Raw genomic sequence first — 27,505 nt, forward strand, 5'->3', positions numbered from 1 at the left:
AATTCATCAAGCATATACATTAAAAACTCCTGACAATCCTGCTGAATATTTTCAGAGAATTCTGTTTGACCTGAACATTCGTCTAACAGAAAACGAATTTCAGACACACTTTCTACTCTCGTTTTATCAGCACTACATTTCTCTAACACAGAATTCAACAAACAGCATAAACTTTGTTCCAAATTTATCACAATCTGTTCTTTGAAAGTCTCTAGTGAAAAGAGAACATTTACAACTACATTAGCATAGCAGTTGACACCAGAACTATTTTCAAATTTAAAACCAACAACATTTTCAACAGAATTCATTTTATTGCTGCTTCCACTTTTGGGTTCATCGACTTTTGGTCTTTTTGCATCAACCTCCCTACTATTACTGATATTTCTTCGTTTCCAGCCTACCACACGTTTCTCAAACAAAGGATATTGAGGCAAATGTGGCGCATACTCTCTTCTTAACCTATTGTATTCCTTAACACAATCTAGATCCGCACAAATGATTGTGACATCACAGTCAATCAAGTACAATCCCGATAAAGTTCTGACTCGTGACAATGCTACATAAGCCATACCCTCCTTGAACACAGAACTGCCAATATTCACCAAAGCAGTGTCTACACTTAAACCTTGCGATTTATGGATTGTCACCGCATATGCCAAGCAAACAGGAAACTGCTTACGGCGAACATATAAGTCTTTAACCAGCAAAAACCTAGCAGAGCAACGACCAACTAGCTGTACTTCCTCAATGCCATCAAATTTAATTTTTAAAAATTCAATTCCATCTCTACTTCTGTATCTCTCAAAATCAACAACATTACCCATTGATCCATTTACCAGACCTCTTTCAACATGTAAATTCCTTCTCCAAATAATTCGGCAATTTAAGCATACATTCAAAGTCTTTTCAAAACCCGCAGTTTTAGATATAGTCTTCTCTAATGAATCCAATTTAGATTTCAAATTCTCTGACAAAATAATTGTTGCTCCCATATGCTCTATTTTGTCAATAGCTTCAAGTTTTACAATGTCTTGTTTTTCTAAATTCAACATTTTGTTGTTGAAGATGGAACATTCTGCAAAAGTTGGCATCAAACATATTCTAGATTTCTTCTCAGTAATTTTCTGAAAAATATCCTCTGGCAAAACGTCTTTTTCTGGATATAAATTTGACAGTAAGCGTACATGTAAAGCTTCTTTACCACGCTCAGTCACTTTCCCGATTCTAACATCTTGCAGAATATTCTTGTAATCTTCGTCCTTCGCCTGACGCATATTTTCACGCAGCTCAGCATAACTGAAGTTTAACCATATGTTAACGTTGCCAATGCTCCCTAGGCACTTCTTGGTATCTTCATGTGTAAGCAGTTTAAACACTGGTTGTCCTTTCACTGGTGTCAGCTGCAGAAGATCACCAAAAACAATGATGTGTTTGCCACCGAATAACACATCATACTCTGTTTTAAGAACTTCCTGCATTCTCAAATGCACAAAAGCAAGCATGACATTTGAAACCATGCTTACTTCGTCAATGATAAGAAGTTTCATCTTCTTCAGGACTCTAGATACTTCACAACAAGCATCTCCAGATAACTTGTGGTATTGTAATTTGTTATCATGCTCCACTGGCAGCATCAGTAACCAATGCAAAGTAATCCCTTTTATGTTATGAGCTGCCAGTCCAGTTGGAGCGGTCACAACGCAAGACAGCGATGATTCAGTCCTTTTCTGCAGATAACATGAAATTGCTTTAATGAGGAAACTTTTTCCAGTTCCTGCTTCTCCACTCACGTACAGTCGGACAGGCTTCAACGACGTACATGAGCACTCTTCCTTCTCATGACTTAATCCATGATCAATTTGGCTGGTAACTTCGTCATATATTTTCCTCTGCTCAACGTTGTCTTTCCAATTCTTCTAAGTTAACTGCATCCTTCTGAGCATGTGCCATGGCTCTTTCCACTTCAATCATGGCAGTGGCAGCTTCATTTTCAATAACTGGTTCTCCTAGTGGATCCTGACTCAATGAAACAGAACTCTGACTGTCCTGAGAACTGTCTCTAGCAATCTCGGCTGCAATTGTTGCTTCCTGCTCAATTTCTGCATTCAACATTTGTAGATATTTGGGAAAAACAGGACATTCTATGGACTCCTTGGCTGCATTGAAGGAATCTTCGTAACAGAGAAAATCCCCAAGCAGTTCCTCTTCTGCACGCCAAGGCTTGAAAAGTTGTAAAAGAGCTAAATAGAAAAACTCTTTTCTTTCGGAAGATTCACAATCCAATTTTCGATGATTTATCAATTGACATTTTTTTTGCTTGACCAGACATCCTTCACTTCCAATTACAGCATACACTCCTTTATCGATATCTTCTTTGATGTTCCTTTTGAAAACGTAATTTTGAAGAACATCATACAGACAAGCATTCTCCAGGTGACTGCTTCGATTTGGATAATATGTATCCAACATGTTGGTCTTCAAAATGTCAGTACTGTTTGGCTCCTTTTCCGCCAAATACTCAGTTTCCCGGACAGGTTTTAGAACTCGATTTCGCGTTGCAGCAAGACCAAGACTCGCCCAAATGATACTCCTGGATTTGGCATAGAGACTTGCTGAAGACAAGCGGTCAGAACATTCGTAAGCTCCGATTTCTCGATGCGACAACATCTTCAAACTGAAACTGTACAACTTCTTGCTGAGGCTCTTTTCATGGGAAATATCCTCCCACATATCCTTCAATTCTGTCTTTTCTTTTTTGGTGATGTAAGATGTCACATACCGAGCCACAGCCATACGGTTGTCAGCCACAAACTGTATATCCATGTTAGCATTCCACATGGACAAAATCACTGGGTTGTAGTCGTTGATGTACTTGGACTCTTCGTTTCTTTTCAAATTGTATGTGTTTTTGGGTGATTTCCTCGTCACATTATGTCGCAGTGAAGACATCAAACTGTTTACTCTTCCTTTTTAAATCACCGGTCGTGGAAAGTTGAAACGACATTTGGTGTAGAACTTGTCCTTGTTTCTGAATTTACGACGACAGTACTTTCCACAACGATGGCTTTGGAAACGTAGAACTTGTTCTCTTAGGCTTTTCTTCTCCTTTGCGTTTGGAAAAGCACACGTAGAATACTGTTCTATGAAACTCATCACTAAGTCATCCGGATCTGTTCCAAATTTAGGTGCATCCTTGATCCATAGCAGCATATGTATATGAGGTGCACCTCTTGCTTGGTACTCTTTCTTCAGAAAAAATCCAACACCTCTCCAAGAGGTGGATTCTTCTTATTCATGATGAAAGACATCATAGCTTCAAATCTATGATTGAAGTACCTGCATACATTCACTGGATCTAAAGAGCACAGTTCTCCGGGTGTCTTGAATTCAATATATTCAATGTTTCCATTTGCCTCTCGTAGAAATTCAAGTAAGTCTTCCCAGCTATACTCGGCACAGCTGAGAGTGAGGACCCATGTCGGAGTTCCTAAGTTCCTCAGCATACATTTTAAATCACCATGACAACGGTACCAGTACTCATTAGTACCACGCTGACACGCCATGAGATTAATTAGGTGAGAATCCAAAATACTGTCTTGGACATTGAATTTATCCATAAAGTCCCTTGCCGAGATGTTTCGCATCTGTATACCACTTTTCAAGATGTGGTTCACTGCATATGACAGTCCAGACAGATCGCTTTCAAACAGGAGATGAAACAAATAGGGAATGCATTGTCGAAACCTAGCATCTTCTGTATACAATCGTAAAGTCCGGTATTCTGAAGCAGGAACTTGAACAGGTCGCTCATCATATCGTCCTCCTCGACCTGTAGGAAATAACTGTGGAAAACATCGAGCTTCCAAACTTTCCTCCCAAACACTAATGGGACTCCCTTTGGCTTGTTTCATTTGAAACAACTCAATAGCATTCCCCATGACTTCCTTGGAATGCAAAGGATGAACACTATAATGTTCATATATTTCTTCCTTTTTAGAGGCTTCTACGTTCTCAATTTGTCCAGGACACAAATCGCTGTCCTCTTCATCACTTACTTCCTCTTCTGCAACACATACATTCTTGTAGTACTTATTGTTTTTTATCAAATACAATGTTGCCTTTTTGACTTTCCTAACATCCACTAAATCTTGCCAGATTTTCTTACTCTTTGTCGGAACACCATTGACTATGATAACCAGAGGTTCCTCTTCCACTTTCTCTACTCCAATTGTATTAATGTTTTTCTTCAAATCCAAAGGCAAATAAACAACCCTTCCCTTTAATCCTCTCTGTAAATCTGATGGAGGCAACTTCCCTGTCTTTGGCTCCATTCGAACAATAGCCTGGAAGGGATGGACACTTTGAATCAAAATAGATTCATAAGTATTTAAATCCTTCAATTCAGAAGGAATGTCATCTAATTACAGATTATTATGAACCGCTCTAGCAGGCATCTGATTTTGGTTTAATTTGTTAAAACAATAAGTACACATACGTTGGTCCGAACCCAAATCAAAACAATTTTCTACCATCAAGTATGTTGCAAAATCCTTCCATTCACTATTGTTTTCCATATCACTTTTTGCATATATATCCACTAACTTAGTCTGATTCTTATAATAAGTCCGTCGACAACACACACAAGTGAAATTAGGCCTCTCACTTGATTTCACCATAAACGTGGAAATTTCCTTATGAAACTTATCTGTTCTGAAAATCTGTACACTGTCTTCCACATTACCTTCTTCTAGTGGTTCAATATCAACATTGTTCTCTTTACCAGCAAAGTAACAGAACTCAATTTCTTGACAAATATTCTTCACATCTACTTCAGAACCATGCAAAAGAGCACTGCTTAATTGTTTAAGCATAATTGCTGGACTCTTAGCATAATACAACATTCTCACTAATTTCCTCACTTTATTATGATGCACTGCTAGCATCCTGAAATGATGAAATACACTCTGGCATACTCTCCTGGAAAGACAAGCCAATGAATGACCACGCAAACCTGTCACTTGTCTCACTCTGCAAGGATCTAATTCTTGCAACATCTTTATTTTTTGCTTTAAACTTTTCTTATGAAATGTCCGTATAAAATCACAAAGCAAATTGATGGAATCCTGTCGCACACTGCAAATAGAACTACACTTCCAGATGTACACTGGTCCCTTAGGACATCTCCCTAAAACCTCATCACTCAACGCCTCTTCTGCATCTGCAGACACAAGTATTTCTTTTTCAACCGGTTGACCGTCTTTCACCTCATAAGCTCGACCACTGGTGTCAACTGCATGCACCAAATCATTGTCCTGAAAATAACTCTCCTCATTAAAAAATGCCTCACTATTTAAACTATGCATCCATTCTCCTGAGAAAACATCACAAAAATTAGTTCGATTTACTTCTCTCTTCCATCTACTATTAGATTTGAAAACATAGATTACCTTGTTTAGTTTCCTAATTCTATTAATTACCAAAATAAATAACTTTCGCTTAATTTCGAAAGCCTGATCAATAATTTTCTCTACATTTTTCTTTTTCTTATAAAATGCCACTTTCTGTTGGCCTTTCTTGAATTGTTTTAGCAAATTGACAATTACCCTGTTGCGAAACATTCGCCTACGAATGTCCCTGAATACATTTTCCCTTCTACTGCCATGCACGGAGTTATCTCCAGCTGTAGCAGAAACTTTTTTGACGGGCCTTTCCTTTCCATTTAAATTGGCTCTCTTTTTCGGCACTAAAACTTGTTCTGTAGTTCTACTTTTGCTTCTACAAATGTTTCTAATAAATGATTTTGTTCGCTTACCCGAAGTTTTCTTCGTGCGTTGAGATGATTTAAATGTAGAGGACTGCTGCAAAAATGTAGTAATCTGCTGTCTTTGACGTTTCGTAGACTTTCGGATTCTATCTTTAGATGGCATTCTCTAATTTCTCAATAATCTGCAGTTGAATCTGTGGTAAAATATAATAAAAAATGCTATTAACCACTAATACCAAACAGTAAATCAACAGTAAGAATTTGATTCAGCAACGCTATAAAGATGATTCATTAATTTTTTTTTAAATTTTACTGTGATAGTGATAGTATTACAGGGCTTTCATGCAAATGACTACCCACCCTGCAAAAAAAAGCCCACATGAAACTTTACACACATTAAACTGTGTACTTACCTGCAATAATCCATATGCCAGTGTTTACGTCCCTCCACCCTGCCCCTCACCCTCCCCGCATGCCTGCCCCACCGTAACTCCCTCCACGACCCGCGGCTGCTGTTTTGCAACATGGTGCTTCTTGTAAATCTCTCCTGCATTACAAAAGTGACGCACCAACAGCACAAAAGAGGCGCACAACCATCATAAATCTGTCTCTAAGACTTTAAGGGCCAGATGTAGGTCGGTCGGTAACGACCGAAAAACGGTATTTTCGGCCGTTACCGACCAGATAACAAAATTTGTCATGTAAGGGGCAATATATTACCGAATCGGTAAAATTACCGAATCGGTAATTTTACCGATTCGGTAAAATAAAACATCGATAAATATACCGATTTCATGCCACCCATATGTAGGTGGGACTCTTCAAAGTGCCAGGAGCCTTTACGAATCAGTATTTTACCATCAAAAACAATATCACCGATTCTGTAAATGTAGATTTACCTACATGTGGCCTTGGATTTAGGCCCCCACATACAGATTGGCCATTTACCGGTCGGAAACGGCCGAAATCGGCCGTAACCGGTCGGTAAATGGTCTGAAACGACCACCTACATCGGGCCCTAAGTGTGCATGCATTTGATTTCAAACAAAGTTTTTAAACCTTTTATGTAAAACAATAATACACCTACATTCATGAGGAACAGACTTAAGATGCCCTAATACACATCAAAAAGTTTTTTTAAGGAACTTGCACCTTTTTTTCAATAACTTTTAACATGGCTATGTAACTCAAACAATCAAAATGAAAATTTTTCAGGCACTCATGGGGGCGTATTTACAAGGGCCTTGCAGTACGAGGAAAGTGACTTCAAATGACCAGACACACATGGGGACGTATTCACAAGGCCCTTGACCCCGGGGAAAGTGACTTGAAATTGCTAAGCACACATAGGAGAGTATTTACAATGCCCGTGCAACACTTATGCATCATTTTTTACATATACACCGTAACAATACCAACACAAAAGCATCATATATCTGTTCCGCAAAAGCGACGCATTGCAGGAGTCACATCACAAGTACATAGTTTCTCATAATTTTTTAAAGCATGCCTTTTCCTTAAAAACGATTTTCCGATCATAATTTGAAAACACAGCACAGCTCCTATGTACATACACACCTTGTCAGTACTAATAATTTACATTATCTACAATTACAATTGGTAAAAGAATCCAAAATCCTTTGAAAGCAGAATGCAAAACACTTGACACAAAACATCATTTTAAATACACAGCTGACTTTCTTATTTGCGCAAAAAAGCATACTAGTCTTTATCTAAAATATATAAACGATAACTCACCTTTACAAATTCTTTTTGAAATTCAAAACAGACTCAGAAACACACCAATTATTCTTTAGCAGAATTAAAGGTATGCACTCCAGAGGCTGGAACCAACAAAGGCACTGAAACGCTGATATTCATCACACATATCTCTCATGTCAGCCAATCAAAACTCTTCCCTCACTATTTTCAAATCAACACCTTTCCCCCTCTGCCCTTTCTACCTCTTTTCCATAGCAACTACCGCCTGCCAGACCTCTCAGGTTTACAAGTTCACACAACAATGTTTCAAATGAACTCTGAACTCTCAGTACACCTGCTAATCCACTGAAATCTTTCATAACATCATTTTTTATTAACCATTCAAATTACATCTTTCAAAGAACACATCCATGCACCCTAACTTTCTGTTTTCAGCAATGGAAATACACCAATCACTGCTAATGAATCATTTGCACTTAAACTCCACAGTTTTTTTTCATTACAAACTTCACTATTTCAAATGCCATTTCATTCCCACACTTCATCTGACTGCAGCAAAAACTCCTCTAGCCATGTTTTCAGTTTGGATTCTTGGACATAGCTACATCCACTGGGCTCACAGTTATGCTGATAACAGAAATTTACACAACCTCAATTTACAAAATGTGGAAATTAAATGGATTGGCCGAAGAAGATTGAAATGTCACCAATTGATACCATTGGTGAAAACCTTTTTACATTTGCCAAACCCTGACCTCATAATAGTGCACTGTGGTGGAAACGATTTAGGCACTTTGACTGGGGTAGGTCTGGAAATGCTCCTAAAGGACACCTTTGAGCATTTGATGACACTTTTTCCTCAAACTGCCTTGGTATATTCCAATATATGCCAAAGACAAAAATGGAGGTGGTCCAATCAATTTTGTCCACAAATAGAAAAATCGAGGAAGCATGTAAATAAGTCTGTTTCAGCTTACATGAGGGACCATGGAATGGGCTGCATCTACAACAATACCTTGCGTTACTACATGCAAGATATCTACAGAGGAGATGGCATGCATTTCTCAGATGAGGGGAACAAAGTTTTCATACTAAATTTAAGAATGTGTATTGGTTCCTACTTATAAGTTTCTAGAACATACACAAAACCCAAAAGCTCTTTTCAGAGCTACCTTAACTTAGTGTACTCTTTTGAAATTTCGAATGTACCTTTTTTCACTTATATTCGCTTCCCGGTACGCTAACTAGTTCGCGTACCGGCAGCTAACCACGCGAAAAAAAACAATTTTTTTTAACGACAAATATGACCCTCCTGAGCCACCCTCAGAAAACTTAGGGAGACAGGATACGTCTAAACTACCCCAATCTACCCATTCTGATCATTATTTACCCACCATCTTGTATCTCAATTCTACCGAAACACAAAATGGAGGACTCCCGTAACGCTGCAAGTTCGCGTACCGGGAAACACACTGACAAGCACTCGCTCAAAAAAGGTGGGAAAGTAATTTACAGAAAAACAACTGGAGACACTTTCACCAATTAAACATTAGCTCATACTACATACCAATCCCTACCATTTTCACAAATATTGTTGGAATACCATTTAGCCATTTAGCATGTAGAACTCTCTAAAATCCCTGAGGGAAATTACTTCACAAAACATATCGGAAGTGTTGGAAATGACAACCAATTAAAAGATGACTTTCAATTTCTACTATTATATCATGACATTTCATTGGTTATGTACCTGAATATATATATACAAAGAGAAAGAAACACACCCATTTTGACTACTACTTCGTGAAGTGCATAACAAAAAATCAACTGATAACTTCAACTTATATTTAAAAGGTACGATATTATTTATAAAACTGAAGTATGTTCTGTACTGAAAGCTAATTAGAAAAACATTTTCAGACAGTTTTATTCTATCACTCTGTAATACTTATAGAAAAAAATAGACTTCTCTGTTTTAGTTATGGCAGGGCCAGTCCTAGGATTTGCAAGACCATGGGCTAAAAGGGAACGTGCGCGAGACCCCCTCCAATTTACATAAGTGGCCCCTTGCAAGGAGAACATTCACAGACACTGAGGGGGCCCCATTGTCCAGCATTTTGACGCCCCCACAGTTTTAACTTTTACTCCACACGCATTTCTCACAACTTCATAGGTGTGAGAATTGATTGTGGTCTAAAAGTTAAAACTGTGGGTGCGCAAAAATGCTAGACAATGGGGCCCCCACAGTGTCTGTGAATGGTCTCCTTGCAATTGAGGGAGCGTCTCCTTCTCCCTCCCCTATACCTCTTGACACCATCCATGAGAGGCCCAAGGAGGGGGCCCCCTGCAATAGACCTTAATTGCAGGCGACACCTTTCTTTATGATAGATCTCCAGGAAAACAAAAGGACACATCACCAGTGCGTGTCCCCATGCTGGTGGGCTGAGTGCGAGACCATGAGCGGCAGCCCACGCTGCCCATGCCTAGCGCCAGCCCTGAGTTAAGGATAGAGTTCTATAGTATAATTCAGAATTGACTAAGAGTTTATTTGATAATTTTCTTCATATTTCTACTTCTAATTTGATACCATACACTGCCCAAAGAAAAAAACACTATATAAATAACCAAACTGCCAATCTGTACTGAAACCCAACAATGCCCTTTCTGTACTGATATATTTTTTAAAAATTCATTTTTCAGAATTGAAAATGGAAGAACAACAAAACAACATGAAAACTGAAACAGAAAAAAAAATTGAGACACAAATTGACATGGATTTCTATGACGACATAATAAATAATGAACTTGTGCAATGTGTAGATGCAGTAGATTTTCTACTAAAAAATGAAGAAAAAAATTATCACGATTTTTTAGATTTTCTTTTAAATTTTGAAAAACAAAATGAAAAATAAATTTTAATTTCTTAATTCAAAAATTGTTTGACACATTATTTATTTTTATATGTATATTGAAAACTAGTAGCAAATGTATTATAACGTGAAGTCAGACTTAAAATATACTGTGCAACTTTTTAGTGTTACATACTAGCTTTGTTCATAGTTACTTCCTTTCTCCCACTATATAATCCCCAATGTGTATTTAACATCTCTTTATATCTCCTGCCACCATGTTGTTTCGGCTTTCCAGACAGACTATGGTATGAATTCCATATACCACAATAACTTCTATAACAACAGGCAAGATATTTACAAAGGAGACGGCGTTTATTAAATTATAGACTCTGCATTGGTACCTACATGTAGCTACGTAAATAAAAAAAAACAAAAAAAAAACAAAACGAACAATCAATAAACATACAATAAGTTAAAAGTCGATCATTCTTGTTTCCTTATAGTACGCTCCCCAGACCGCTTTCAGGTACGCGGGGCACTTTAATATCCCCCTCATCAATCCTAGGGGGTCAGAAGGGGTCTACCTTGCTCCCTTTCCTTTATTTCCCCCTTCGTTTTGGCCTCCTCTTGTCTCTCGATCCTACCGAGAGACAAAATGGCGGCCGCTACGGACTGTTTAGAATGTTGACAGACACCGGAGAGCCAATCAGCTTCGCTTCGCAAAGCTCAGTTACGCGAAAAGTACGCAAACTGGTGCGCTATCCAGGACGCTGTCACAGATATATCAATTTTTTAAAACGTTAATTTCACAAAATCCACTGGAGCACATATATTGAGACCCAGCAAAGGCACATCGGGCTAACAGTCCCTACAATTTTGCCAAGTTTCGTGCAAATCCATTCAGCCGTTCGAGCTAAAAGTGAGGCCAAACGCCCTATGGAAATTAACATGGGAAAAACGCGTTTTGGGACCCCCCTTTTTTCTCAGCCCCCCCTTGACGAAACCCCCCCCAAATTTACAAGGGCTGCTCAGAAACAAAATGTGCCATTTTCCTGAAAATTTCAGCCGATTCCGTCCACAAACGCCAAAGTTATTAGACATAGAATTTTCAAAAGTCCCATAGGAAAAAAATCCTAACTATATATACCTACTGGCTATCGCCAGTAGGTAATATATATATATATATATATATATATATATATATATATATATATATATATATATATATATATATATATATATATATATATATATATATATATATATATTCACTGAAAAAACCATAGGTTTCACACCAGTTATAGTTAGGAATTAGCATTTTAATAACCTATTAAATTCACTAAAAAAACCATAGGTTTCACATCAGTTATAGTTAGCTGGAAATTTTACTGACATAAAACCAATGAAATTCCCACATTATAGTTAGTTGGACTCACTAGAACTTGCGCGCCTGCAATGCACTGCTGATGATGTCACATATTACATCACTAATGACATGGTCAGTGACATCACTCATGACATCAGTGATGACACCATCCAGTGAATGTGTGTCTTTATGAAAAATAAATATGTTTTATATATGTATTTGTAAAGGACGATGGAAGAATAAATGGTTAAATAAGTATGTAAATGGATGTTTTTTTTAAAAAGAATTGATTGGTTAACTGCCTTATTAAGTGTATCTTAGTGAATACACATATTAACGAGTAATTTTTAAATATTGTAATATATGTATCAGTGTTTCACTTTGTGTATAAGTGGCTGAATGGGTTAGTGACTGACTCACTGTTTGTATGTGTTTTGAAGACAGCATATGTGCAGGACTGTATGGGTGGATGAGTGTGTATATGTGTGTGTTAGTGAGTGAATGCCTGTCTCACTAGTGTCTTTATGAGTAACTACATATGTTTTAAACTTGTATATATGAGCATTGATGTATCTAAGTAAGTATATGTTAGAGTGAGAGATTGAAAGAGTTCCTGTTTAAATAAGTATGTGTTTCTATAAGTGATTGTTTAAGAGAGTAAGTATGTGTAAGTTTCCTTAGAAGTAATGTGCTAATGTATGTATAGCTGTATATGCAAATAAATGGATGTTCAATAGTTTATTTGCATGTGTGAGTATGTGTGTGAGTAACTTTTGTAAGACTGTCGGTGGTTAACAGGATGTATATGTGTATCACTATATATGATGAGTGAGAATATGTATGAGTGACTATATAGAACTGTTGGTGTATGAGTGGATGTGCATATAGATGGTGGCATTACTGAATTGGTTATTGTAACTGGTATCGGTATCTCAATTTTTTTGAAAATGTTAGTTTCTATTGTTTGAATATGTGTTTCAAGGGTTACATTACACTGAAAGGAGGTCTGTCAGTCTGTCACAAGGATGGTGTCATCAGTGATGCCATGAATGATGTCACTGACCATGTCATGAGTGATGTAATATGTGACGTCATCAGCAGTGCATTGCAGTGCGCAAGTTATAGTGAGTCGAACTAACTATAACGTGGGAATTTCATTGGTTTTATGTCAGTAAAATTTCCAGCTAACTATAACTGATGTGAAACCTATGTTTTTTTTAGTGAATTTAATAGGTTTTTAAAATGCTAATTCCTAACTATAACTGGTGTGAAACCTATGTTTTTTTTCAGTGAATTTCATTGGTTTTTTAAATGCTAATTCCTAACTATAACTGGTGTGAAACCTATGGTTTTTTCAGTGAATTTCAAACGTTTTTTAAATGATAATTCCTAACTATAAGTTTCAATTTATTAATAGGACTGTTAGCACTCTAGTTGTTCTTTAGAACACTCTGGTACATTGTGTCATTGTGCTACAGTTGGGCTACATCTAGCTGATATTTGGGCTACATTTGTATTTTTTGGTCTCTGGTGGCCATCTTTGGGCTACATTGGGCTACATTTGGGCTACATTTTGGCTCTAACATATATAAAGCCCAATGTAGCACAATACATATTTTTCAAAAGTAATTTTTTTTAAAAACCACTTCAGAATAGGGCTACCTGTCCCTACAATTATCCCATTTTTAATTTTTTTTGTTTGCTTTTGGAGCGCTCCCGGTGCGCGCCCCGGGGAGCGCCCGGGAAAGCGTACTTCTATAAAGCGCCCCGGGCGTGCTCCGGGGAGCGTCCCGTGAGCGCCAATATCGCGAACGAAAACATGATCGTGACGTATCGCGTAGCCGCGTCCGCGTGATACGCACGGCGTAAGCGCACCCGGAAGTACTCGAGCGAATACGATCGCGCAACGTAAACATCCGACGCGCTCATGCTACGCGACCCGGGGCGCGTAGCGTACGCGCGTCGGGTCATGTGACCTGAAAATAACACTTTTCATTGGTTTATAACAGTTTTGGTTTCATAATGATGAAGCCCCTGGTCTTGTGACCTGAAAATAACACTTCTCATTGGTTCAGGACAGTTTTTTTTTCCAAATGATGAAAGACCCCACCTTTTTTCCTTATTCTGACTTTGTCCTTTGACTGAGGAAGACCTGTTTGTACATCTCTGTACCTTTTTGATCTTAATAATGGCTTCAGTAGCAGCAGCAGCTGGTGCATCTGCCCCACCACCACCACCAACAGGACCAGCTCAAGATTATATTGGTGGTCAAGAAGAGGAGGAGGAGGAAGAGGAAGAGGAGGAGGGGAGGAGAAGATGGCTGCCTGAAGAAAATACCCCATACAAGCCCAAGCCACACATTGTATGGGAGTTTTTTTCACTCCCAGAGGGCAAGAAAAAAGTGAATGCGGCCAAGGTAACTTGCCTAATCTGCAATGAAGAACTCTCAAGGGGCAACCCAAACAAAAATATTCATTTGGTAACTATACCATGATTGGAAAGGGGCGACCGAATCGGTCCCCCCGAACTTATGGACGAGTGCCTCGATCCCCCCGGGAAGCCATTTTGGGCGGGAGGCGCGTCTCAGCTGGTATGCCCGAAGCGGCGTAGCTGGGGCGCGCTCGTTCCCGCCCTAGAGTGGGCTGGCCTAGACACCGACGCAGCCAGCCACGCCCTCAGGGGCAGGCAGGGGCGGGTATACGCCCGCCCTGAAGACGGATAAAAAGGGACGCAAGACCAGAAGACATCCTCTTGTTCTTGTGCTCTGAAGCTGCACCTCCTCGCTGCACGTGAGCTCGGGACAGAACGAAGAGCCAATTTTGAGCGTTTTAATCTCTCTCTTTGTCTTTTAGATACTTCGTCGAAAGGATGCCCAAGAAAGGAGCAAAGAGAATGTCGACTGACCAGTTGGTTCGGGCACTCATGAAGGACATGTCCGAAATTAAGAAGCGGTTGGCGGAGCGAGACGGCGAGGAGGGATCGGGGCGTCCACCGGCCGGAGGAAGGCCAAAGAAGCCGAGAAGGGGGCCGGTCGGGGGAGACGTCCCGGTTCCCTGTTCTCCGCTCGAGGCGCCAGCCCCGGTACCGGCCCCGGTACCGGATGAGGGGATTCCGATTCCCGTGATAGTCACCCCGACGCCTGCCGGAGATATGCCTCCCGAGTTGGCGGCACAATTGGCAGCATGGTTGGGGGACAGTAAGGGGGGCGCCATGGCTACCGAAGCGCAAGCTCTCATGAAGCAGTTGCGCGAGAAACATGATACAGCCAAGGTGCCCGCGCCGGATGCGGCGACAGACAAGCCCCAAGGGACGGAAGCAGCGTCCGGTGCAGGTAAGCGGCCATTGCCGATTGCAAGGGATGAGTCAACACCCTCTCGTAGGGAAAGATTGGGGCAACATGTTCCTTTGCCAATAAAGGAAAAGATTTGGGCGGGGGAATACGTTAACATTTTCTCCCTGCTCGTTGATCACTATGAGGTGGAAACTGTTAAGGGTCAAAAGGATCTGATGCATCCGAGTGTTTGGCGCGCAAAAATGGCCGCCTTTAAAGTGAATGAAAATATTGGTAACTGGGGTAACGCTTGGGGAATTTTCACGGCAATTTTGGGGGAACGTAGGCCTGATTTGCTCCCGGAATTTCCAGTATATCAGTCACGAATTATGGGGTACTCGACATCACACCAAGGAAACCAATGGTTTTGTTATGACAATCTTTTCAGGAAAGCGATGGAGCATAACAAAAGTTTAACATGGGACTGTTACGATTCTTTAACATGGAATAAGATGAAAGAGTCGGGAATGTTGAAAGTGCCATTGGTGGGGAGTATTGTTAGTGAGTCCTCCCGCCAAAATGGGGGGACGCCCTTTCGGTCGGGTACGGGTACGGACGATTACCCGAGACCCGCCGGCAATACAGGAAAGAGGGGGTTCTGTTTCAATTTCAACAGAAGCAAATGTACTAGGCCCCCGGGATCTTGTAAGTTCAAACACGAATGTAGTGGTTGTGGGGCACCCCATCCTGAGTCCTCGTGCAGAGCCAAATCGGGTGAAAATGGGGGGAGAAGAGGCGCTAAACAGGTCTAATATAGTCCGAGGGGCGCCTCTACCAACCCCGATTGATACCCTGGCGATGACTCCCTGGCTCAGCGAATACCCTGATCGTACTTCTGCTGGGGTGCTACGAAACGGTTTTTTATATGGTTTCCGCATCCCGGTGGGTAACTTTCAGGGTGTCGGGACGTGCAAAAATCAACTTTCCGTCTTGCAGCATACCACTGTAGTACAGGATAAGATCCGGAAAGAGGTTAGCCGAGGTCGGGTAGCCGGCCCGTTTCCTGCCCCCCCCGGTACCGAACTTTGTTTGTTCTCCTTTAGGGGTGGTCCCCAAGAAGGACCCGGGTGAGTTTCGATTGATTCACAATTTATCGGCCCCTCATGGCCTTTCTGTAAACGATGCAATTAATCCAGAAATATGTTCGGTGCGGTACGCATCATTCGATGAGGCCGTAGCCATTTTGAATCGCCTGGGGCCCGGGACGCTGATGGCGAAATCAGATATCGAGTCAGCGTTCCGTTTGCTCCCGGTATACCCGGATGACCAACGTTTATTGGGATTCATGTTTCAAGGTTTGTATTACATGGACAGGTGTATGCCAATGGGGTGCTCGATATCTTGTGCTTATTTCGAGAAATTCAGTAGTTTTCTGCAATGGGTTTACACGAAGAAAACAGGTTCTCGGAATGTGATGCATTACCTCGATGACTTTCTGTTCCTTGGGGCCGCTGGGGATGATGAATGTGCCCGGGCCTTGACTGAATTTTGTGTTTTAATGAATCAATTTGGCGTGCCGTTGGCACCAGGTAAAACAGTGGGTCCCACGACTTGCCTTGAGTTCCTCGGGATCGAGTTGGACTCTAGTGAGGGTTGTTTTCGTTTACCAGCTTCCAAAGTATCGAAATTCAAGACAGCCTTGCAAATGTGTAGCACTGCATCTAAAGTTACGCTGCATCAATTACAGCAATTGGTGGGGAAGTTGAATTTTGCCTTAAGGGTGATCCCGATGGCCCGCCCCTTCTCCCGGTCGATTGCACAGGCGATGGTCGGCCTAAAGGAGGGTCACCATCGCACAAGGTTATCGGCCGAGGTCCGCCAAGACATGCGTATTTGGTTGGCATTTTTGGCGGATTTCAATGGTCGAGTCGTCTGGAACAAACCGGCCTTGACCTCTGAAGAGCTTGGTCTATGGACGGATTCGGCGGGAAGCATGGGTTTCGGCGCCATCTTCGGCACGAAATGGTCAGCACAAAAGTGGCCAACATGGTGGCACGATGGGGGGCTGACGAGTAATATTGCTTTCCTTGAGCTGTTTCCTATTTTGGTGGCCCTCAGATCCTGGCCCGATGGATTTAAAAATCATTCTGTCATATTCTGGTCTGACAATATGACCGTTGTAGAATGCATTAATAGTCAGGCAGCACGCTGTAAAATGATTTTGAGGCTGCTTAAAGAAATTGTCTTATTGTGTATGCAACTGAACGTGGTATTCAGAGCAAAACATGTCCCGGGGGTGTTGAATCAGGCTGCTGATGCACTGTCTCGTTTTCAAATGCAGGCTTTCTCGGGTTTCCTTCCCTCAGCGGATCCCGAGCCAGCACCCTTTCCCGAAGCTCTCTGGTCTCTCGGTGCCCCGAACTTCGTTACCTCGTGGGAGAGAGTCTAGCACCAAGGACGAGGAAGGCATACGAAGGGGCGTTTCGGGCTTATTTGGCCTTTTTGGGGACGGAGAGAGGGGGACTTTGGGGCCACGAGGATTGGGTGGTACATTTTCTGATGTCCTTGCGTAAGGCTGGGAAGTCGGTGGCTACAGCCCAGAGGCATCGTGCTGCCATCTCCTTTGTTGCCAGGGCTCATAATATCCAGGACCCGACAGCGTCTTTTGCTGTACAGAAAGCGCTGCGTGGGTGGCAACGCCTTGAGGGTCGCAGAGTAGATGAGAGGCACCCGATAGGTCTGGATAGGTTGTCCCAGTTGCTGGCCACACTCCCCGACATATGCTCGTCTCAGTTCGAGGCCTGTTTGTTCCGAGCCGCTTTTACGCTTGCATTTCACGGGGCTATGAGGATAAGTGAGCTGGTGGCAAGGAACAAGCGGGACGTGGCGGGGGGTTTGTGCCGGGAACACGTTCAGATCAGGGGTGAGACTATGACGGTATCCTTTGTCAAGTCGAAAACCGATCAAAGTGGGGTGGGAGACTGCATAGTCATTCGCAGGATTCCAGGGTCCTCCATGTGTCCGGTGAGGTGTTTAGAGGATTACCTAGCACGAAGGGTGGCAGCATGGGGGGGGACAATGTTGAGACACGCGGACGCCACCCCACTGACAAAGTTTCAGTTTCAGCGGGTGCTCGCGATGTCAATTTCCGCAGCAGGCTTGGACCCGTGTGAGTTTGGGACCCACTCCTTTCGGATAGGGGCTGCCACTGAAGCTGCAGCCAGGGGTCTGAATGTGGAACAAGTAAAACGAGTGGGGCGTTGGTCCTCCAATTGTTATAAGAGGTATGTGCGGTTGCACATGTTGTGAAGCTGTAACAATGTACTCACGCTTCTTGTCTTTTGTTTGGTTTTCAGTTACGCAAGCCTTCGAGGCGGGGCGGACTATGCAGTCGACCCAACACCGGGCCAGCGGTCAGACATCACCGGCTGTGAGAAAGGAGGTGTGGGTCGTGGGCCACTCATACGTGAGGCGTGCCGCAGACGTATTCAAAGCAGGTGACATGATTCACGTAGCTGGGGAATACGGGTACAGGATGTCCTTCTACGGAAGGGGCGGTCTCTGTATTGACCAGTTTCAAGCTTATTTTGAGGGTTTGTTAGGGCGGATGAGGTCACCGCCGTCTATAGTCATAGTACATTTAGGGGGCAATGATTTGGTCACCACCGGTAGACGACTTCTCCTGGAGGCAATGCTTTCCACCGTAAGTTGGTTGGCGAGGAAAGTTCCGGGGTGCATAATTGCGTGGTCTCATATGATCCCACGAAAAGTGTGGCGGGGGGCTATTTCGATCCCTGCTTTGAACCATTCTGTTAGGAAATTTAATAATAAAATGAGTAGGTTGTTCCGTTCCAGGACATTGCATTCTATCCCGCACGGTTGTATTAATGATGACAGTATGTATATGGGGGATGGTGTGCATTTGTCTCGGGTGGGAAATGAGTTACTCATAGGAGACTTCTTAGCATGGTTGAAAACGTTGGAACATGACCTTTAGCTAGGAGTTTTTGGTGGGGGGCCCGGATAGCCGGTCAACTATCCGGGCCTGTGGCGGTAAGGTCATGATCGGTGAGCACTAATTAGTAGATCCCTATGAGTGGGCGTCACCCAACACGGATGGGAGCGCTCGGGAGAGGTGGCCATTGGCCCCTCAATGGGGAGGCGGTCCCTTCTAAGGATGGGTCGCCGGAAGTAAAGGAAAGGCGGTCAAGGCCCCTTCCTTTGTAGGAGGGGTTACAGCCCCCTCCTGGGGAATTTCCCGGGGCCAGTGACATCTGCGACGGCAGATGCGGTAAGTTGTGTGGGGTTGGGATAAGGGACACGATACCTTCTAGATACCTCACACGAGTATTCGAACGACCTTTAACTGGCGTCGAATTTTAGGTGCCCCCGTCAAGTCAAGGGAAATTGGTAGTAGTTGCACTTGAGGTACGCCTCCGTGCTGTCGCCCATCCCAAGTGGGAGGGGTAAGTCCGGTTAGGGATCTTGACACCGGTTATGACCTTGCCGTTGGCCCTTAAACGTTAGGTTGTACAATTTCAATATGTCAAGAAATGTTTTGTAGGTTGCTAGTTCGGCTAGGAGAACCTCTGTATTAGAGAATCTGTTAAGGTTAGCCAAACATCGCAATATGGTAATGAAATTGTACATAACATGAAACGTTTAATGTTTTAATTTTGTTTTTAATAAATACGGCCGGGATGGTCACTCCATCCCACTTCCAAAAACTTCAAGAACTGTTTCCGGTTTCACTCCTTTTGGGGATTGTGTTGAGAGGGGGTGGCGGGTATCTCGGCTATATGGAAAGGGGCGACCGAATCGGTCCCCCCGAACTTATGGACGAGTGCCTCGATCCCCCCGGGAAGCCATTTTGGGCGGGAGGCGCGTCTCAGCTGGTATGCCCGAAGCGGCGTAGCTGGGGCGCGCTCGTTCCCGCCCTAGAGTGGGCTGGCCTAGACACCGACGCAGCCAGCCACGCCCTCAGGGGCAGGCAGGGGCGGGTATACGCCCGCCCTGAAGACGGATAAAAAGGGACGCAAGACCAGAAGACATCCTCTTGTTCTTGTGCTCTGAAGCTGCACCTCCTCGCTGCACGTGAGCTCGGGACAGAACGAAGAGCCAATTTTGACCCACCCACCAGCCCCTGAAGACAGCCAGTTGTGTATAATAAAGTTGATTAATCTTGTTTTGTTTTCGTTTCCAGGTTGTAGTGCCATGATGATTTTGAGTTAATAAAGAATGTTCGTTTTGAGTATGTTTACCATTAAAGATATTCAGTTAGTGTCGAATTTTGATGTATGCTCTTTCGGTCATAGTGACCAATGTATTCTTAGGTTGATTAGCACTGTCGTATTTATTTTGGTAGGCGGTAAGGTCATGATCGGTGAGCACTAATTAGTAGATCCCTATGAGTGGGCGTCACCCAACACGGATGGGAGCGCTCGGGAGAGGTGGCCATTGGCCCCTCAATGGGGAGGCGGTCCCTTCTAAGGATGGGTCGCCGGAAGTAAAGGAAAGGCGGTCAAGGCCCCTTCCTTTGTAGGAGGGGTTACAGCCCCCTCCTGGGGAATTTCCCGGGGCCAGTGACATCTGCGACGGCAGATGCGGTAAGTTGTGTGGGGTTGGGATAAGGGACACGATACCTTCTAGATACCTCACACGAGTATTCGAACGACCTTTAACTGGCGTCGAATTTTAGGTGCCCCCGTCAAGTCAAGGGAAATTGGTAGTAGTTGCACTTGAGGTACGCCTCCGTGCTGTCGCCCATCCCAAGTGGGAGGGGTAAGTCCGGTTAGGGATCTTGACACCGGTTATGACCTTGCCGTTGGCCCTTAAACGTTAGGTTGTACAATTTCAATATGTCAAGAAATGTTTTGTAGGTTGCTAGTTCGGCTAGGAGAACCTCTGTATTAGAGAATCTGTTAAGGTTAGCCAAACATCGCAATATGGTAATGAAATTGTACATAACATGAAACGTTTAATGTTTTAATTTTGTTTTTAATAAATACGGCCGGGATGGTCACTCCATCCCACTTCCAAAAACTTCAAGAACTGTTTCCGGTTTCACTCCTTTTGGGGATTGTGTTGAGAGGGGGTGGCGGGTATCTCGGCTATATCGTCATATGACCAGAAAGCACCCTAACAACTATTCTCGTGCAGAGCTCAGGGAACTGGCCAGTAACCTCCCCCAGTCTTCAAGGACCACCTCCCAAAGAAACGAACCCACTTCATCGGGACTAGAAACATCAGAAATGATGCCTTGTATTCAGCCAAGATTTGCTGATTTTAGAATCACTTGTTCTGCATGTGGCAAGCTTATCGCCTATGGTGAAAAAAGCGTAAAGCTCATCGTCCTTGCAGGTGATAATCACAAGTGCCCCAAAAAGAAGTAATTTTTTGGGGGGTTTTTTTTGCGCCAGTTTCAATTCCCTTTTTTTGTTTCTCCCCCTAAAAAAATACAAAAAAAATATAAAACTGTTTTGAAAAGCCAAAAAAAGTACAAAATGTTCAAAAAACACAAAAAATATAAAACAACAAAAAGAAGAAAAAAAAGTTCTTTTTAGAACTACCTCCAATTTCTAAAAAAAAGGCTTCCTTTTTTAAAAACTCTGTCATTCTTTTTTCCTCATAGTACGCTCCCCGGTACGCGCATCGGGGAGCGCACCGAGCGCTTCCCCCGCGCAAAACGAAAAAAAAAAAAATTTAAATGCCCCGCGGGGCCCTTTTATAGCCCCCACATCGAACCTAGGGGGCCAAAGGGGGTCTATCCCTGACGCCTTATGGTAATTTCCCCCTTTGTTTTAGCCACCTCTTGTGTCTCGATTTGACCAAAACACAAGATGGCGGCCGCTCCGGACTGTTTCGAATGTTTACAGACACCCGAGAGCCAATCAGCTTTCCGTGCGCACCTCGCGTGGCGCGCCCGGAGCGCTCCCCGGGGCGCGTACCGGGGCGCGGCTATAGATATATATATTTTTTTGAACCTAAATTAATCAAAATCCACTGGAGCACATATATTTGAGACATAGCAAAGGCACATCGGGCTACCAGTCCCTACAATTTTGCCAAGTTTGGTGTAAATCCATTCAGCCATTCGGGCTAAAAGTGAAATCGACCGCCCTATGGAAATTACCATGGGGAAAACGCGTTTTGGGACCCCCCTTTTATCTCAGCCCCCGCTTGACATATCCCCCCCAAACTTTCAGGGAAGGACCGGGCCGCGGCGAGGCCATTTTCAGGGAATCTTCAGGCAGATTCGTCAACCGGCGCCAAAGTTATTCCAAATAGAATTTTGAGATTTAACATTGAAAAAAATCCTAACTACAACTACCTACTGGCGACCGCCAGTAGGTTATATATATATATATATATACATATGTATATATATATATATATATATATTCACTGAAAAAAAACATAGATTTCAGGGATGTTATAGTTAGTTGAACATTTGACTCATATAAAACCAGAGAAATTCTTTTGTTATAGTTAGTTGAGCTAACTATAACTCACGCACCTGCAATGCACTGGTGATGACGTCACATATTACATCACTCCTGACATGGGCAGTGACATCACTGATAACATCACCGGTGACATCTCAAATTACATCACTGATGACATCATCCAGTGAATGTGTGTTTCTTGAAAGTTTAAATATGTTTCATATATATCTATGCCAAGGTGTATTGAAGAATGAGTGTATTTACAAGTGCCTGAATGGATTATTTAGTAGGTGCGTGACTGACTGTATAAGTGACTTCTTGAGCATGTCTTATGAATGCATGGTTTAGTGACTAAACTGTGTGAAAGCCTGTATTAGTCTCTCAGTTGGTGTGTAAGCGGCTGCATGGGTTGGTGAGTAGCTACATGAGTGTCTATATGGGTTATTGATTTGTTGTCTGAGTATCTGTATGGGTGCCTGTGTTTCTGTGTGGGTGGGGGCAGGGTGTGTGACTGTGCATAGATGTGCATAGATGTCTGAGTGGGTGATTCACTGATTGTATGGATTCAAAAGTCCATATGGGAAGGGCTGTATAGGTTAGTTAGTGTGTGTATGGGTGTGTTGATGAATGAATGAATGTCTCAGTGGCATATGTGTAAGTAACTACATATGTTTTAGGGCAGTATATGTGACTGTTATAATATATACATGTAAATGACTATACATGAGAGTAAGTTATGTGAAGAGTGTGTGTATAAATGTGTGTCTGCTTGTTTCAGTGATTGTATAAGACAGTAAGTATGTGTTAGTATCTGCATAAATAAGTGATGTGGTGTGTGCATAAATAACGGAGTTGGTGTGTATAACTGTATACATGAGTAAATTGGTATGTGATTGATTCTTTGCATGACTGACTAGGTGTGTGAGTAACTCTATGGATGAGTAGCGGAGTGTTACTGTCTGTATAGGTGCATGATTGGATATTAAGGTACTGTATTGATGAGTAACTGCATGTATAAGTAATTGGATGTGTGTACAGACCTAGGAAATAGTGGGCGGTATGTAGTGTTTGGCATTGTTGTGTGTATGGTTTTAAAAATAGTAGTCTGTATTTTAGAGTGTGTTTATCAAACTTAATATTAGGGCATCAGTATATGCATCAGATTTTCACGTGGATGATGCCATCAGTGATGTCATTTGAGATGTCATCAGTGATGTCACTGACCATGTCATGAGTGATGTAATATGTGACGTCCTCACCAGTGCATTGCGGGCACATGAGTTATAGTTATCTCAACTAACTATAACAGGTGAATTTCTCTGGTTTTATATGAGTCAAATGTGCAACTAACTATAATATCCCTGAAACCTATGGTTTTTACAATGAATTTCTAAGGTTTTTTAAATGCTAATTCCCAACTATAACGTCTGATGTAATGTTTTATATTTTCTCCCCAAAATATTTATCTTTTTTTTTTGTTGAGAAAACTGCACTCACATACCGGTACCCAACCAAGCTCCATCACCACGCAAATCCAATCCACCATATTGCTAAACTCGTAAATGATGTGCATTTTGTATCCGATGGGTTCCTGACACCGCAGCCCGCGGAACATCATATACAAATGAAGTCGCCCCAGATGCTACTTTGGTATCAGACGGGTATGCAGTACCAAGCCATGTGTTACGTCATGTACGTATGGGGTCGCGCTCGCTGCGCATTGCGTATGCGACGAGTGCACGCCGCCAGGCCCTGTGTTACAACAAAGACCTATTGTGTCTTGCCAGGTACGCCACTACCTCTTTTTTTTGTCTCAAAAGTATATGTAAATAACTTTAAACAGTATATGACAGCAAGCGATAATCTAAAATATTTTAAACATTTATATATTTCTAACGGTAATATACTTATATTATGATAAATATATTTTCTTTAACATCGTGTCGAGTATGGCCTCCTTGCACGCTCAATGCGCGATTGCCATGTGACCTTAAAAAAAAGCATTTGATTGCTTCATTACATTTCCCATTGTAACAGTTGGACGACCCCAACCATTTTAGTAATTTTCTCTACAGTGTTTAATGAGAGACACCACTTCACCTTAAACATCTTTTTCAAAAAGATTTTTTTTTTCTGTGTACACATATCATATACTACACACAACATACAAGCATCATCTTTATAAACATTCATGGTCTGTACATTAGGCCTTTCACGTGTGATGGCCATGCATCTCAAACGTCACATCAAAAAACACATGTGTGTTACACAATTCCCCTGGCGTGTGTGTGTGTGCACATGATTGTGGTGCCTTTCAACCTAGGTATTGGTGGCTCTAAGAAGTATCAACAGCCACGGGCAGAGTGCACATCCTAGATCACATGTGACAAACAGCAAACAGTAATGTGTAGATTTGTATTGCTGTACGCTCTGTTATCAGGCTTTACCAATATAGTAGTGTGTCATATGTGAGACTTTCAGATTCATGCTTGACTGTAATGAGAGTTATCACTGTGTATGACGTAGCCTCACTGCTGATCCTCCCTCCATCTGAGCACATTTACATGTGTATGCATCGCAATAGCAACACTTTCAATAATACCACACACCATTGACATGCATGTCTGCTCATATCCACAACCTTAACAGCAACATGTGATGTTCCCCATTCAATCTTTTTGAACAGCATCTCATTACCGATAGTTGTTGACCTCCCAATGCATGCTTCAGTAATATAAATTGTGCATTCTGCGACGTCAAAATTGCAGAGAAACACACATAAGTACACTTCCTGGCCAGGCAGCAACTAAACAACGCCCAGATCCCCGGAACAATTATTCACACCCCTACGGTGGCCTGGTGTACGCACGCCCAGCCCACTTTGCGTACGTATAAATAGGATAACGACGATACCACATGTCCCAGTTCTTCCACACTGCCTCAGGTGATATGGCCGCATCCACCTCGCATATCATAATGCATAATAAAAAAGTGATCCATGAGGTGTACACCATCCTGACAATCAACACAGGTTCTAAATTGTGAACGCTACTGCCCGTCCTGTTTCCAAAGGGATTCATGAGGTGCAATTAACACTACAACTGAATTGTGAACATTGCTACCCGTAGTGTTTGCACACACAACAATTACAGCAGGTGAGCAGTGGGGCCTGGGTGCACAGAGGCTGCAATCGAAGGTGGTGCTGCGGGAGGGGTGGGGTGCATCAGCCTGGGTGTGCAGGTCCAAACAAGCGATGTTGCTGTACGTAATGATGTGATCTCTGACCTCATTCAGTCACATGTCTGTCTCATTTTAAGGACCTGCTGGATCGTACTGTAGGCCCGAGCCAGCGTGCATCGCTGCCCTACAGACACGTGGCTTTGGCTTTTAGGGCACTGTAGTGAGCTCATTACTAAGTGTACATGCACAACTAGATGCGTCACTTTGTAAATATTACTCAACAAGGTGCATTTTTTACACCACTGGTGCGTCACAAAAAGTGACGCACTGGTGGCATAAAAGTGACGCATGGCCTCATAAATGAGGCCTTCAGTCTTCTACTTAGGGCCTGCATCAGTCTTACGCCTGCTGTGATACAGGCGCAAGATTTGGACGCAACAGCGTCATAAAAGTGACGCAGTGATATCTCTTAGATTTCACTGCGTCACCTCTATGACCCTTTCTTGTGTCAATACACCCCTTTTGTATACATTACACCTGACATAGGTATAATGTGGCGCATGGGTTTACAAAGTGACGCATCTACCTAGATGTGTCACTTTGTAAATATGACTCAATAAGGTGCATTTTTTACAGCACTGGTGCGTCACAAAAAGTGACGTACCGGTGGCGTAAAAGTGATGCATGGCCTCATAAATTAGGCCTTCAATCTTCTACTCATGCGTCATATTAAATATATGACGCATTATGTCGCAAGTACTTACGTCAGTATTTCAGACGTATCTGTAAGCGCAAAAGTGATGCATTGCTGGAGTGTGTCACAAAAATCAATCAATCAATCAATCACAGACATTTATATCGCGCACTACTCACCCGGAGGGTCTCAAGGCGCTTGGGGAGGGGGGGTCTGCTACTGCTCGAACAGCCAGGTCTTGAGCTGCTTCCTGAAGGCGAAGTGGTCTTGGGTCAGGCGGAGGTGGGTCGGGAGGGAGTTCCAGGTCTTGGGGGCCAGGTAGGAGAAGGACCTTCCTCCTGTTGTGGCTCTACGGATGCGGGGGACGGAGGCGAGGGCGTGGCTGGTTGATCGGAGCTGGCGTGTGGGAGTGTAGAAGTTGATGCGGCTGTTGAGGTATCTCGGGCTTCGGTTGTGTAGGGCTTTGTGTGCGTGGGTGAGGAGACAGAAGGTGATTCTCTTGTTGACCGGCAGCCAGTGCAGATCTCTCAGATGTCCGGAGATGTGGCTGCGTCGGGGGATGTCGAGGATGAGTCTGGCTGAGGCGTTCTGGATTCCCTGGAGTCTCTTCTGGAGCTTGGCGGTGGTTCCGGTGTAGAGGGCGTTGCCGTAGTCCAGTCGGCTGGTGACGAGGGCCTGGGTGACCGTCTTCCTGGTCTCGGTGGGGATCCACCGGAAGATCTTACGTAGCATGCGCAGGATATTGAAGCAGGAAGAGGAGACGGCGTTGACTTGTCTGGTCATGGAGAGGGAGGAGTCCAGGATGAAGCCCAGGTTGCATGCGTGGTCTGTCGGTTTGGGTGCGGTGCCCAGGGCGGGGGGCCACCAGGAGTCGTCCCATGCGGAGGGCGAGGAGCCCAGGATGAGAACTTCCGTCTTGTCTGAGTTCAGTTTCAGGCGGCTGGTCATCATCAATTCGGCTACGTCTTTCATCCCTTTGTGAAGGTTGGTTCTGGCGGTGGTGGGGTCGTTGGTGAGGGAGAGGATCAGCTGTGTGTCGTCGGCGTAGGAGATGATGTTGAGGTTGTGTTGGTGTGCGATGGCCGCAAGGGAGCTCATGTAGACATTGAAGAGGGTGGGGCTGAGCGAGGAGCCCTGAGGAACGCCACAGATTACTTCAGTGGCCTCTGACTTGAACGGGGGTAGGCGGACTCTCTGTGCCCTTCCGGCGA

This window comes from Lissotriton vulgaris, chromosome 9 (assembly GCF_964263255.1).
Source record: "Lissotriton vulgaris chromosome 9, aLisVul1.2, whole genome shotgun sequence".
In the NCBI taxonomy this organism is placed as follows: domain Eukaryota; kingdom Metazoa; phylum Chordata; class Amphibia; order Caudata; family Salamandridae; genus Lissotriton; species Lissotriton vulgaris.